The sequence below is a fragment of the Pecten maximus genome, chromosome 3, assembly GCF_902652985.1.
Source record: "Pecten maximus chromosome 3, xPecMax1.1, whole genome shotgun sequence".
NCBI classification, from domain to species: domain Eukaryota; kingdom Metazoa; phylum Mollusca; class Bivalvia; order Pectinida; family Pectinidae; genus Pecten; species Pecten maximus.
This window is the reverse complement of record NC_047017.1, coordinates 3164442-3177420: the sequence shown is the minus strand read 5'-3', so window position 1 is coordinate 3177420 and position 12979 is coordinate 3164442.

Here is a 12979-nt window from a genome sequence, read left to right as displayed (position 1 = left end):
CGGTAAAATACCACAAACAGTAAAATATCACACATGGTAATGTACTACACACGGTAAAATACCACACACGGTAATGTACTACACACGGTAAAATACCACAAACAGTAAAATATCACACACGGTAAAATACCACACACGGTAATGTACTACACACGTAAAATACCAGACACGGTAAAATACCAGACACGGTAAAATACCACACACGGTAAAATACCACAAACAGTAAAATATCACACATGGTAATGTACTACACACGGTAAAATACCACACACGGCAATGTTCCACACATGGTAAAATACCAGACACGGTAAAATACCAGACACGGTAAAATACCACACACGGTAATGTTCCACACATGGTAAAATAACACACACAGTAAAACACCACACACGGTAAAATACCACACACGGTAAAATACCACAAACGGTAAAATAACACACACGGTAATGTTCCACACATGGTAAAATAACACACACGGTAAAATACCACACACGGTAAAATACCACACACGGTAAAATACCACACACGGTAAAATACCACACACGGTAAAACACCACACACAGTTAAATACCACACACGGTAAAATACCACACACGGTAAAATACCACAAACGGTAAAATAACACACACGGTAAAATACCACACACGGTTAAATACCACACACGGTAAAATACCACACACGGTAAAATACCACACACGGTAAAACACCACACACGGTAACGTACCACACACGGTAAAATACCACAAACGGTAAAATATCACACACAGTAAAATAACACACATGGTAAAATAACACACACGGTAAAATAACACACATGGTAACGTACCACACACGGTAAAATACCACACACGGTAAAATACCACACACGGTAAAATACCACACACAGTAAAATAACACACACGGTAAAATACCACACATGGTAAAATACCACACACGGCAAAATACCACACACGGTAAAACACCACACACGGTAACGTACCACACACAGTAAAATACCACACATGGTAAAATAACACACACAGTAAATAACACACATGGTAAAATAACACACACAGTAAAATAACACACACGGTAACGTACCACACACAGTAAAATACCACACATGGTAAAATAACACACACAGTAAATAACACACATGGTAAAATAACACACACAGTAAAATACCACACACGGTAACGTACCACACACAGTAAAATACCACACATGGTAAAATAACACACACAGTAAATAACACACATGGTAAAATAACACACACAGTAAAATAACACACGATGTAACGTACCACACACAGTAAAATACCACACATGGTAAAATAACACACACAGTAAATAACACACATGGTAAAATACCACACACGGTAAAACACCACACACGGTAACGTACCACACACAGTAAAATACCACACACGGCAAAATACCACACACAGTAAAATAACACACATGGTAACGTACCACACACGGTAAAATACCACACACGGTAAAATACCACACACGGTAAAATAACACACATGGTAACGTACCACACACGGTAAAATACCACACACGGTAAAATACCACACACGGTAAAATAACACACATGGTAAAATACCACACACGGTAAAACACCACACACGGTAACGTACCACACACAGTAAAATAACACACATGGTAAAATAACACACACAGTAAAATAACACACATGGTAAAATAACACAAACGGTAAAATACCAGAAACGGTAAAACACCACACACGGTAAAACACCACACACGGTAAAACACCACAAACGGTAAAATACCACACACGGTAAAATCAAACCGATAACTGATCAACACGTTGCTACGTTTCAAAATTGCTGAACATTACGTAGAAAGTAGAAACTACCACTTTTAATGATCCCCATATGTTAGACAATGCTAAAGAGGACATTGGTGGAACATGTTTGTTTAGAGAGTAGGGCAAAGATAAGATCCCCGATTTAGTCGCCTCTTACGAATCGTGCAATAGATATAATATGTTTACATCCCACCTGCAGTACTACTGTTAAGATCTTTATTTGACACAAATCATACTAACAGTTCAGGAGTTTGTCATAACTCCATTGCACAACTACTTCGCGTGCTCACGTTCGTAATGGCAATGTAAAACTGGTCATAGCAACACTTGATTTATAGTCCCAAACCTTCACAGTAAAATCTTATTCAGAATTTAATCACCTCTGAGAAGTGTCACGTTGTCAACACTTGTGGGTATGCAATAAGTAAAAGTCTTAAAGGACATTCACTTTTGAAACAGAAAACAAATACATGTATATATTTATAGAGCAACAGTGGAACATGAAGCTAAAACGTCATTTCAACGCTAAAACCAAAGTAATCGTGGTCTGATTAAAAGACCAATGAAATTCATGAACATCACATTTTTAAAAGATTAAACGACAATAAAATGGTGGAAGAGTCTTAATCCAGACTCGTACTGTCATATAACTTTACGGTCACAGCCGGAACCGTGTGGATGGACATATCGCACGAATGGATGACGTATCACACGAATGGATGACGTATCACACGAATGGATGACGTATCACACGAATGGATGACGTACCACACGAATGGATGACGTATCACATGAATGGATGACGTATCACACGAATGGATGACGTATCACATGAATGGATGACGTTTCACACGAATGGATGACGTTTTACACGAATGGATGACATTTTACACCAGTGGTTGACGCTTCACACGAATGGATGACGTATCACACGAATGGATGACGTATCCAATGAGTGGGTGACGTTTCACACAAATGGATGACTATTACAAGAATGACTGACGTTTCACACGAATAGATGACGTATCACACGAGTGAACGCACTACACCGACATAAAACATAAATAATCTTGTATGGCGTCCATCATAAAACATAATACAAAATGACCTAATGTGAAAACCAAAATAAAACGGAATGCAGCATGATTATAAAGTGAAAGACAGCATGGACCAATGAGGTGCGGAAAACATCGAAAGACACCGAAGCAGGAAGAGTAACATAACACAGTACAGGATGACGTAACAAAATTTTCTTCCGCATCATGCTGTTCATGGCTGAAGGAGGGGGGGCATTTTGATTTATGAAGCATTTTATGGTTTGGACTTCGTTTACAATATTATCACTTGCGGTTACCAAGACAATTTGACCAAAAAAATGTATCCTTGATCCATAACTTGTAACGGACTTTAAAATCATGAAAATGTCTACGAGTTGATCTAGAGAACAGTTTCTCGGGCAATAAATGTATTAAGGTATAATTTCTGTGAAGACCACGTCTCCGGACTAACAGTGCCAAAAGATAGGTACCTAAAAAAGATCATTGTATCAAGCGCCATCTCGCGGCTTCGTTTCGCTTTGACTTTCTATAATACCAGCTGTACTTTGGTATATTTCGCAGTCTCTTCGATCCGGTATAAACTCATTTTACACTTTCGAAAAGTAATTCCGGACTCTGTTTTTGCTCCGTCAACTCTGATTTTCAAATCAGCATACGTATCATGTATGTAGCGAGAACACTAGAGACCGCCATTGACAAAAAACTTCAATGCCCCGAGGAAGATGTACTATTGGAAAAACTGTTATCCAATCAAATCACGGGGCTTAATCACACGATGTTCCAAATAAGAAATATTTTCTATTTACAACGGGTGCGAGGAAAACTACTTGACTAACGACTGCGGTGAAAAGGTTGAAAGTGTGCAATGAGTGTCACTAGTCAGTTAATTGCACAACATGAAGATGTGATGTCATTAGAAGCACGTTCGTTCATTCCATGTCTATAAGGTGAAGGTCGAATGCTATTGACCGCAACTGCTCGTGACTAACGCAGGACGACAGAATGATTTCTTCTTGGTTATACGAATCATTAAATGAATTAATCCAAAATATACGATACTATTGAACTTTAGTTTCTGAATATAAAAGTAAAAAAAATTCAAGAAGATCGGTATTAATGAATTAAATAGTTTGCTTGTATACTTTTAAAGACGAACAATGGACAGAGGTGATCATCAAACAACAATGTAAACAAAAACAATATTAGAACTACACCAACAATACAATATAAAACAATAGAGAACAGTTTTTTAGGCAATAAATCAAAATACAATATAAAACAATACAATATAAAACAATACAATATAAAACAATGCAATATAAAACAAAACCAAAAAGTGCAAAAAGCAGCGCAAACACTAAAGTTCTGCAAAGGCTAAATACAGCTACAAGATTTGCATCAAACTAAAATTATTGTTTATGATTCAAAGTCACAGTCCAGTCCTTCAAAGAAATGAGTTTATGTGTTTGTATATGGCCAATAGGGGCAGTCAAGAACCATTTTCTGAAGCACCAACACAATGAGATGCCATGCATGGACACGAAAGCATGGCACCCTAATGTCACTTCATGCTCATCACTGGCTTACGAGCCCTTATCACCAGCCCTTTAATGCCAGGAACCTTTCTACGAAGCTTCTATAAATCAACGGTTACCTGAAACAGACCAAAATATAACGAGTACCGGTAAATTTACGCACGGTATACCAAGTATTACTTTGGCTTGGCCTTTGTCAGGGGGATAAAACCAGTAATATTCTGCCTTTGGTCGCACGATTACCACTAAGGCCAAACGTTTTACTAATAAAGGCATTAGGGATCAAATTGACTCAGTAAGTATACATAGGTCTTTCAAGAAGCCATAGGTACAGCACATACGTTTTGGTCAAAATAATGTCCTCAAAAAGAGACAAAAAAATTCAATTCTGCAGGATCCCTGACACTAGGGGTATGCCTGTAGGCGAAATCAGTGCTTTTGACATTGTACTCTTGTAAGCTACCAAAACCTCCTAGCATGAACATCATGAATTGTTGTTTTATGTCTATGTGGAGATTTTTCACTACACGGCTTTTTTATAACATCATTAACAGTCATATCATGTTTTAGGTAGTGTTTAAATATCCAGAATCTAGAATTACATTTTTTATTTAATTCCGAGTCAATATTTCATAATAAACTGGTAGTGTTGATTTTGTAACTGATGCTTATTTTAAACCCCGCAAACACATATCAAAAATGACTTTTGGTTCACACTCTGAACTCTACAATATCCTACCACGAACAAGAGCTGTCATTCGGTTCACATTTAAACTCTCCTTTCACACTTTGAACTTGTTCATTTCCCACAACAGCCAATAATTTGAGCTCGACGATAACAACTAACAGGCATTTGGTTCACATTTTCAACTCGCCCACCACAAATAAATATTGACATTTGGTTCACATTGTGAACTCGCCCACCACAAATAAATATTGACACTTGTTCACATTTTTAACTCGCCCACCACAAATAAATATTGACATCTGGTTCACATTTTGAAATTGCCAACCACAAATAAATATTGACATTTAGTTCACATTTTTAACTCGCCCACCACAAATAAATATTGACATTTGGTTCACATTTTTAACTCGCCCACCACAAATAAATATTGACATCTAGTTCACATTTTGAAATTGCCAACCACAAATAAATATTGACATCTGGTTCACATTTTTAACTCGCCCACCACAAATAAATATTGACATCTGGTTCACATTTTGAAATTGCCAACCACAAATAAATATTGACATTTAGTTCACATTTTTAACTCGCCCACCACAAATAAATATTGACATTTGGTTCACATTTTTAACTCGCCCACCACAAATAAATATTGACATCTAGTTCACATTTTGAAATTGCCAACCACAAATAAATATTGACATTTAGTTCACATTTTTAACTCGCCCACCACAAATAAATATTGACATCTAGTTCACATTTTGAAATTGCCAACCACAAATAAATATTGACATTTAGTTCACATTTTTAACTCGCCCACCACAAATAAATATTGACATCTGGTTCACATTTTGAAATTGCCGACCACAAATAAATATTGACATCTGGTTCACATTTTGAAATTGCCGACCACAAATAAATATTGACATTTGGTTCACATTTTTAACTCGACCACCACAAATAAATATTGACATCTGGTTCACAATTTGAACTCGCCCACCACAAATAAACATTGACATTTGGTTCACAATTTGAACTCGCCCACCACAAATAAACATTGACATTTGGTTCACAATTTGAACTCGCCCACCACAAATAAACATTGACATTTGGTTCACAATTTGAACTCGCCCACCACAAATAAACATTGACATTTGGTTCACAATTTGAACTCGCCCACCACAAATAAACATTGACATTTGGTTCACATTTTTAACTCGACCACCACAAATAAATATTGACATCTGGTTCACAATTTGAACTCGCCCACCACAAATAAACATTGACATTTGGTTCACAATTTGAACTCGCCCACCACAAATAAACATTGACATTTGGTTCACAATTTGAACTCGCCCACCACAAATAAACATTGACATTTGGTTCACAATTTGAACTCGCCCACCACAAATAATTACCACATACTTTCAGATCGCTGCAGCTAGGCCGCAATCTACCGTGCACAAATTCCACACATTTTTATTTCTCAACAACATTCGTTTTTAAATGGCGATTTGAAATAGAAATGTGTTTCAACAAAGATAATTGTCATCATTAGGAAGTTCTAGTTCGGGTCGAAGTAGTAATGCTAAATCTGGATGATAAACTTCGATCTCGTGATTTTCAAGGAGCGTCGACTCGATTAAAAGTGCATATATGTACCGTTTCAATAAAGCTTCCCTTACGATAGAGTCCCTTACTTTAAACCCATTTAAAAATTTATGTTTATTTCTTTACATTTTTTGTGAAGCTTAAGAAAAAGAATATTGAAAATAAGGAAGCTGCACTCCGTTTGTGGTCGTATGTGTACTCTAGACACTACAGTATGTGATTTGCTTTAATTGTGCTTTCTCCGGCCTTGCTGAAGCATCGTAATTACAGCCGGTAGGTTGCAGATTCAAAAGTACACTGAACTTTTTCCAAGTGTAACAAAACTCAGATTTTAAATTTCCAATCAAAGTCGTCCTGCAAATATATCCTAATTGCACTTTTAAGAATCAACACGACCTACCGAAATGAGAAGAATGGCCACACACCAGAATTTGAAATGAGTGTTATCATACCGAATGGCCCCGGATTTATCTGAAGAGCTTTCATTTTAATTACTGGTGACGTAGATGGTGCGCGATTTATTTAGTGGCAGGGTCAGAATCTAAAGCAGAAGATTGCGTATTAAGTTTTAAGGACTCTCGCTAGTGTAATCCGTAATGGGCTTTTACTTAGCGATCACATCTCAGCAAGTTCGTTTGAGGTTAACGAACACGTTTTCGCCGCATTTAAAGAAGACAACTAAATCAGCTTGTGTTGTGTTTTTCCACGTGACCACAGCTATCTAAATCAAAATGATTAACTGAAGATTTTTAGTACACTTTATTTCAGATATTTAAATTAAGAATATTCATACCGTGAACATAATGACCAATGCTTCTTTATAACCATGGACATAAACGTTTGATTGACAATCAAAGAAGGAGAGTTCCATCGTCTATAGATGGCATAAAGTTGATTAATAAGGATTTACTTGAATATATTTTCATGCTATGGATGCATGACACAAGCTGTTAATTTAGAGTGCATCCCTGTGTTATAACTCCATAACATAAAAAATCTATTCAAGTTAATCCTTATAATTTAATCTATATCCTGCAAAAATTCACTTTATTGATGGACTATTTTCTCTTACAAATCATTACGCTGCTCCATCCGCCAATCAAAAGCGACGTTATAAACGGTGACGTCATTTTTTACGTTATGAACTGATAACATAAATCTAAGCCAATGAAAATGTTTGTTACAAACAATATTAAATTATTATCGAAATATTTATTTTTTTTTAGCCAATTCGTAAAACACGAATAGTCGCGATCAATGAACTTTAATCCACTTCCATGACAGTTATTCTGCAATCATAATTATGAAATAAATGTACAAGTAGCATAAGGCAAACATCTCATCCTTCTGTATTTGTTTTGTATCATGATATTATAAAATGAAAAATAGGCTTGGAACTAAGAAATAAAAAAACAGCATTCATTCAGAAATCGAAAATTTCGGAGTATCGGTATCCGAACACTTGTAAATCATACTTCAGTAATGAAATGTGTTCTCCCATTTTATTCGAAAAGTGACAAATAAGCACTAAAAGCATTCATTTGAAGAAAAAAACATCAGTTGTACAAAAGATGTAATTGTAATAGCTCTATATAAATGAGAGATCTTCCATCTGCCCGCTGGGAACAGATTTCTCGCTAACTACCAATGACAGCACTTTGAGTCTGAAATGGAATGGCTATTTTAAGGTCAAGAGGTTTATTGCTATGTCTTTAAAATGAGAAACATATACAAATTTATCTGTGTGAAGGGGGCCGCCTTGGCACCAGGCTACAACCGTAAATACCATTATCTATCTATAACTCGTCATAAACAATATCTCCGTATTGGAATTGAAAGCCGTGCCGTGCCGGACCTATAGTGATACCATCAAACATGAAATACAGGAAAACAATTATTCTTTCCGAAATTAAATAAAGAAACCTATGCATCTATATCAAGCATTTAAAACATTTTATACATAATTATCCTTTCTCCGATTTCTGTGTTTAAAAGCCGCCATGATATTCGTTTCCCTGGACATACTCTCCGCGGATAATTCGATATGGTGGTTTAATCATTATGATCAGATAGCAGTTATCGTTCAGCAATGGCCAGTTGTAACTGTTTCTGCCCCCGGGGGAGGGGAGAGGCAACAGTAATGATGGACTCTTTCACACAAGGCTTCCGTCATTAATAATCTTACTTGGCTATAAATTCTAGCATGTCTCACGCAAAAATAACTGTAAAGGGAAATTGAACAAAACACACAAAAAAAAAAAAAAAAAAAAAATATTATCGATAAAAAATAATAATGATAATAATAATAATGTGAGCGCCATTGAACAACCGTATCTTATATATTATATAAATGTGATGTAAACAAGTCAAAGGCGTGAATCTCTGCTGTGTGGATTTGCCACATTTTTACTGTGACAAGAAGAAGCTTGATTTCTTACACGTAACACTAGCTAGGTCTTTGTTTCAATGGGTGCGATGCGTGGGGAGAGCTGTTTCCATCGCGTGCTTGTCCATATTGATTTCCGTGGTCAAATCGGGATCACAGAAATGGATCATGATTATGTTGCATGATGTGATAGCTCTAGTGAGTTACGTGAGAAATAATACCGGTCTTTACGGGGCACAAACCCCACTGGCTGCACTCAGGCCACCGAGTTCCGTGAATACCGTTACCATGGTATTGTCGTCCATTTTAGTTGCAATTACGTCCTCGCGTTGTCATGGATCTCAGTTCGGGTAATTCATTCGATACGTCTAAAGCTTGAATTTGTATTTTATGTAAACAGTAGGGTTTAATATAGATGTTTAATGTATATTATCTCGGTTCTTTCTGATGCATATCGTAAACAGTGATAGGTGTTGACGGCCAAAATGGCATTTCAGGAGAGCTTTTTTTTTAAAGGAATTTAATTTTGAAATTCTACTTGTTTTTGCCATAAGCGATACACATGCATGATTTTGTGGTGTGTGTCATCTGCCTTTTTTTTTTTTTTTCTTTTTTACTTACCAGGATATACGTTTATAACGAGTACATTTTGTTGTTCGTCAGTACGTATTTATATCACATAAGAGTGTTCCATGTCACAATGACACAAAAACATGGAAAAGTAAGGTTATATTTCATTAGATATATTTTCACGGCATGTCGACATCACAATTATAAATTGCAATCATAGTACAATGAACACACATTTCACACGCTGTTCAAGTATTTGATACTATGAATTCCATGGGCGATATACGTTTGAACGTCTCTTTATGGAATAATGAACGGCGGTCGAAAATAGATTTATGTACCTACAGCAATTTCTCTACATTAGTCAAAGGTATCGTCTTTTTTTTTAAGAATACTTTCTGGGAAGCAACCATTGTAACTGGAAATATGTATATGTACCTTAAAGAGATATGTCGCCTTCTCGTTGTGACACCGACAGTTGAAACATCAAAATGGAAGTTCCAGCTAAATATCCACACTATAGATGATGAAACTATCTTTCAAAACGAAACAGAACTTACAGATGATAGAAAAATGTCTTTTTCTGAAAACAATCGAAATGTTAAAAAAAAATAATACGTGAGGGGACTGTTGTATCAGAATTTCAGACTACAATCGTAATGTGACTGTTGTATTAGACAACATGATCGTGTGAGGCGACTAATGTGACTGTTGTATCAGACTACATGACCATGTGAGGCGACTAATGTGACTGTTGTATCACACTACATGACCATGTGAGGCGACTAATGTGACTGTTGTATCAGACAACGTCATCACGTGAGGTGACTAATGTGACTGTTGTATCACACTACATGATCGTGAGAGGCGACTAATGTGACTGTTGTATCACACTACATGACCGTGAGAGGCGACTAATGTGACTGTTGTATCACACTACATGACCATGTGAGGCGACTAATGTGAATGTTGTATCAGACAACGTCATCACGTGAGGTGACTAATGTGACTGTTGTATCACACTACATGATCGTGAGAGACGACTAATGTGACTGTTGTATCACACTACATGACCGTGAGAGGCGACTAATGTGACTGTTGTATCACACTACATGACCATGTGAGGCGACTAATGTGACTGTTGTATCAGACAACGTCATCACGTGAGGTGACTAATGTGACTGTTGTATCACACTACATGACCGTGAGAGGCGACTAATGTGACTGTTGTATCACACTACATGACCATGTGAGGCGACTAATGTGACTGTTGTATCAGACAACGTCATCACGTGAGGTGACTAATGTGACTGTTGTATCACACTACATGATCGTGAGAGGCGACTAATGTGACTGTTGTATCAGACTACATGACCATGTGAGACGACTAATGTGACTATTGTATCAGACGTCATCACGTGAGGCGACTAATGTGACTGTTGTATCACACTACATGACCATATGAGGCGACTAATGTGACTGTTGTATCACACTACATGATCGCGAGAGGCGACTAATGTGACTGCTGTATCACACTACATGATCGTGTGATGTGACTGATTTGACTGATTATATAGTGTCTTACGAACCATGATTCAAGATTTATAAACGCAATATTTAAAGCTTTTTGTTTAGAAAACATATCGAACGTCATATTAACACACTATATATTAGACTAGTCTCGCTGTATTTAGTATTACCTTTGATGAAACTTGATCAAATGCACCAATCTGATAGTACCCTTTCTTTGTTGTATTTCCTTTGGGTCTGCTCTTTTTTCGGTGTGTGTTCGTGTTTCGCCCCTCCTTCCTATGACCCAAATAAACAAAACCTATTCACCTGTACCCATTTCTTTTATGCCTTTGAAAAACAGTAATAGACATTGCGCAAAGGAAGTATTTTTTTTTTCAATTCTACATTACCGGGCAACATTACAAAGTGAAATTGAAATTAAAATTCTAATTAATATAAAATTGCCTGCAATTTTCTTGAAACTTAAGGCTTTCTCGTGCATCTTAATAAACAGATTTGAACGTCTTTGGAGCTATGTCTCAACATCGGTTTGTGGTCCTCGCTGACATTTCCCATACTCCCGCGCAATCAACCACTACATGGTCACACTAGGTGGCGCTAGCTGGGCTGAAGCCACGTGCCCGACAGTTGGTAAAAAAAATGGGTTGTCCGACAACGGTTGCCTGCAACGTCCAATATGGCGTAAGACGGTCTTAGAAATGTTCATTATAGTCTAAATTCAATTTTGGTCCCTTCACGAATTTGCGGAAGCCCTGTGGGATCCATCGCTGTTATAATTACGACAGTAAATTAAGAAACGATCAAGCAGCCATCGACAATAACAGTTGATGCTACAAAAATTTCACTGATTATGTAGGCTAATACAATATCTTTTTTTTTATCGGAGACATTAGCTATCATTCATGTCAAACACGCGACAACACACTTCTTCCTGTGGCGATGTTGACATATTATACCTGATGTTTACAAATGAATTGTTTGATTGCTGAACGATTTTGTCAGTTACAAAGCACTTTCTTGACATTTTGAAATTTCAATTTTTTTAATTTTACCTGTTCAGTTACAACTCGTGTTTATTTCAACGTCTGTATCTCAGGACGAAAATTCATAGTGCGTGCGTCCTTTGGGGACAGAAATGGCAGTGACGGCGTTTTTATTTTGTCTGGTGACAAAGCGATGACAGAATGAAAATTGATCTCAACTAGTCAGATATGATATTTCCTTTTGATAGAATTTCTACAGTTTTCATTAACATGTTTCATTGGTAGTTAAAATTGATTGAATACTTGAATAATTACAAGTAGCAAAAATATCTTCTAAGAATAGTCTTACACTGCAATGAAATGACATTCTACATGTAGCATCAATATGGTACTGCAGTGATAGTAGTGTAAGAGATGAGTAATGTGAGAAAATATATACATGTATATACTGTGTTGGGAGTCGGAAAGGAAGGAAAGGATGAATAAAGTGGAAGGAGGAATAGGCGAGTTGAATGTCAGAAAGAAAAGGATGAACAATGTGGAAGGAGGAATAGGCTGGATTGAGTGTCGGGAAGGAATGAAAGAATGAAGTGGGAGGTGGAATAGGCGAGTTGAATGTCGGGAAGGAATGAAAGGATGGATAAAGTGGAAGGAGGAATAGGAGAATTGAAGTCGGGAAGGAATGAAAGGATGGAAAAGTGGAAGGTGGAATAGGCGAGTTGAATGTCAGGAAGGAATGAAAGGATGGAAAAGTGGAAGGAGGAATAGGCGAGTTGAATGTCAGGAAGGAATGAAAGGATGGA